This window comes from Sebastes fasciatus, chromosome 11 (assembly GCF_043250625.1).
Source record: "Sebastes fasciatus isolate fSebFas1 chromosome 11, fSebFas1.pri, whole genome shotgun sequence".
Lineage (NCBI taxonomy): Eukaryota > Metazoa > Chordata > Actinopteri > Perciformes > Sebastidae > Sebastes > Sebastes fasciatus.
In genome coordinates, this window is record NC_133805.1 from 10,049,668 (window position 1) to 10,053,833 (window position 4,166).

Here is a 4,166-nt window from a genome sequence, read left to right on the forward strand (position 1 = left end):
TCCTCCAAACTAGCCAGAGGTCGACCGGGGAGCTCGTCTCAGCGTCGACCTGAGAACAGCCCTCTCTCTTGTTTTAGTGGAAAACAACAAACACCCCGAAAAAATGGCCGAAAGTTCCTGTCTGCTCGAGGAGAACGACAGAGAATAGTAACACACACACAGAGACAGAGACACCATATTTGCGCGCGCGCACGCACACACAATACAGTGTCTGTATGTATGTAAAATATATAATGTATGTATAGATATATAATGTGTATGTATTCTACAATTCACAATTTATATATATTTACAATTTATATATATATATATATATATATAATGTGTATATATATAAACATACATATATACTGTATATATATACACACACACACACACACACATATAAACATATATATACACATATACACACATAAACATATATATATGTATATACTGTATATGTGTGTTTATATGAGTGTATATATATATATATACACATAAACGCATATACTGTATATATACACACACACATATGTATATATATTTAGAGAGAGAAATATCTATATATCTATATATATAGATATATATATATAGAGAGAGATATAGAGATATAGATATATATAGAGATATATATATATATATATATAGAGAGAGATATAGATATACAGTATAGAGAGATATAGATATATATATAGAGAGATATAGAGATATAGATGTATAGAGAGATACTGTATATAGATATATATATATCTATATACAGTATATATATATATAGAGAGAGAGATAGAGAGAGATATAGATATACAGTATAGAGATATATAGAGATATAGAGAGATATAGATACACAGTATATATAGAGAGAGATATAGAGATATAGATATATAGAGAGATACAGTATATAGAGATATAGAGAGATATAGATATATAGAGAGATAGATATATAGAGATAGATATAGAGATATAGATATATAGAGATACAGGATATAGAGATATAGAGAGATATAGATATATATAGAGATAGATATAGAGATATAGATATATAGAGATACAGGATATAGAGATATAGAGAGATATAGATATATATAGAGAGATATATATAGAGAGATATAGATATATATATATAGATAGATATAGAGATATAGAGATACAGTATATAGAGATATAGATATATATATATATATATATATATATATAGAGATATCGATATATAGAGATACAGTATATAGAGATATAGAGAGATATAGATATATGTATAGAGAGATATATAGAGATATAGAGATACATTATATAGAGATATACAGAGATATAGATATATACAGTATATATATATATATATATAATGCAATGTAGTATGAGGGCTGGTCTTGATGTGCTATTTTTCAGTCTTGAAATACAAGTTTGGGGGGGAGGGGGGTGCAGGTGGGAGGATAGTGATGTGGTCTGGGCTATAAGGTCTTTTGTTCCAAATTTGGTGCAGTGCATCAAAATGCCTTTGCCTTCTTGTAGGGCAGCATACACAAAACACACACATCCCTACACACACACACACACACACACAGACTCTTCAACATTCAACTGTTTGGCCTACATCTTATTCTTACATCCCTCTCTCATTTATTCTGAATCTAACATTTCTTTTTGCATGAAAATGTATTTACTGTAACCCGCGAGCGACTGTGAGATGAGAGTCAGCATAATGTGTGTCTATCCTGATACAGAGCAAACGTTTATAACCTCCCTAATATTTGAAAAGCTCAATTGAATCTTAAAGTAATTTCATTGGTTCAAGATGAAGTATTTTAAAATGACAGTGAGAACAGTGTAAACGGGGTCTTGTCAAACCCCGGCTCCACTTGCAGTCAGATTGCATCAGGAAATAGACTGTGAGGCACAAACGATAATGCTGCACCTCATATGCACCTGCCCGTGGTAACCTGATTTTTTGGTCACACGGTTTCCATGGTAACAGAGCAATAGTCTTGACAGGCAATGAGGAGGGTTGTATAAGCAGTCTACTACATTACACTATACTACGCGCTACACCACACACACACTCACACAGAGTTTGTGATGTCACTTCAGGTATGAAATTGGAGTTGTGTTATTAGTAAAAATGGGTGACGGATGACTGATATTCAAGCAGCAGTCGGGACGTTCCAGGAGCTTCAGATGTCTGACGGAAAACTGGGAGTGTTGGCTGACATTTTGAAAACTGTCTCCAGCTTGTGTATTAAGACACGCAACCTACGACAATGATGGTCCTTCAAGTAATAATACACATTTGAAAATACAAACAAAGTTGAAAAGAAGTAGTTTTTTTCATAACTGTCTCAAACTCTCAAACTCTCCCAGGCTGCAGAAATGAAAAACAAAAACTGAGACAATTTTTCAGTTGAAATAGTTTCACCTGTATTTTGCATTCGCCAGAAAATAATCTTGACATTTTTGAGGTTGTGTACTAAAGTCAGCAGTTCTGGATTTTAAAGAAAAAGAGATGCTTTTCTCAACATTTATGCATGCTATATATATATATATATATATATACAGTTTTATAATATAAGCTTTTGGGTATGAATGAATGAGGTAATTCAATTTTGGTGAGTTTAGATGATAATCAAACAATTTATTAAAATTTTGTTTAAAAAAAAAGACAAGTATATGTGTCTATATATATATATAGTGAAAACATGTATGAACATATGTATAATATTTTGAAATTTCCTTGGCGGACCATAAGATAAACAGAATATGCACTAAAGGTCCCATATCGTGCTCATTTTCAGGTTCTTACTTGTATTTTGTGTTTCTACTAGAACATGTTTACATGCTGTAATGTTAAAAAAAACAAAAAACTTTATTTTCCTCATACTGTCTGTTTGAATATACCTGTATTTATCCTCTGTCTGAAACGTTCCGTTTTAGTGCATTTCAACCAAATTGCGTTGCTAGGCAACAGCTTGGGTCCATGTTTACTTCCTGTCCGCTGATGTTATTCACATACACTGCAACAGGAAATAAACTGGGACACATTTAGAATGTTTACGTTTAAAAACGTGTAATGGTGTAAATATTGTATATTTGTGACATCACAAATGGACAGAAATCCTGATGGCTTGTTTCAAACACATCATTTCTGAATACGGGCTGTGTGTGTTTCTCCATATATTGAGCGTTTTGATAGTTTATCAGTATTTATTTAGCACTTAAACCTGCTTTATAATATAAAAGAAATGAAAATCCCACTTTTTACAATATGGGACCTTTAATTATAGCCTAGATAATATAAATATTAGGTATGAATTGCAATGTATCTTTTAGCATTGTTTCATTGTTTAAAACTTACAGAATACTTGACGTGTATGTAGATGTTTTATTCTATTTTTTATTTTATTGTTGGTCATTGGTGCTTTTATATATATATTTATATAGTATTTATATATACACCTATTTTTTCACTACTTGTGTACATAACTATCATTGTCCCTAGCTGCTATTTCTATTTCTGTGTAAGTAATTTACATTGAGAGAGATATATAAAACCAGAGTCAAATTCCTTGTATGTACTGTATGTACTTGGCAAAGAAATCTGATTCATGTAGGACTTTCAGGTAAAATCCTGTATTTGATCAGTTTTTCCAACATCATTTTGGCATCTTTTAGGCTGTGTATAGCGTACAGAAAACTTAGTCCATCAAACAAGAAAGTATGTAAAGTATAATGGTCTGTTAACGTGCATTTCATGTCTCTAAATAAATCAGAAATGGGGGACCTCACTGTAAGGCCAGAAGAAAAAAAGAGAGAAAATGGAAAATATTCCAATGTAAAGGGCATTATGGGACTAATGGTGAAAAGGACATTTCAACACCACTTCATGCATCTATGTCTTGAAAATATTGCATTATTATTGAGAGGGATGGAACTTGAAATGCGTAATACAAACCAGTATTAGTGAAATTAGAGGTAATTCAGTGCAGTAAAATATATAAAAACGTCAAATTAAGGTTAATCTACTGCAGCTAAACGAAGGAGCAGGAAAATATACTCGCTCTTTTCTGTGACTGCAATAGTTAAATATCTTAGGATAAATTACTCAATGTTGGACATGTCAAAGGTTGATGGAACTAATTTTGAGTGGCACTTGTTAGGAATTGCTGTCAAGACAAAAAAAAAAGACAATATGACAC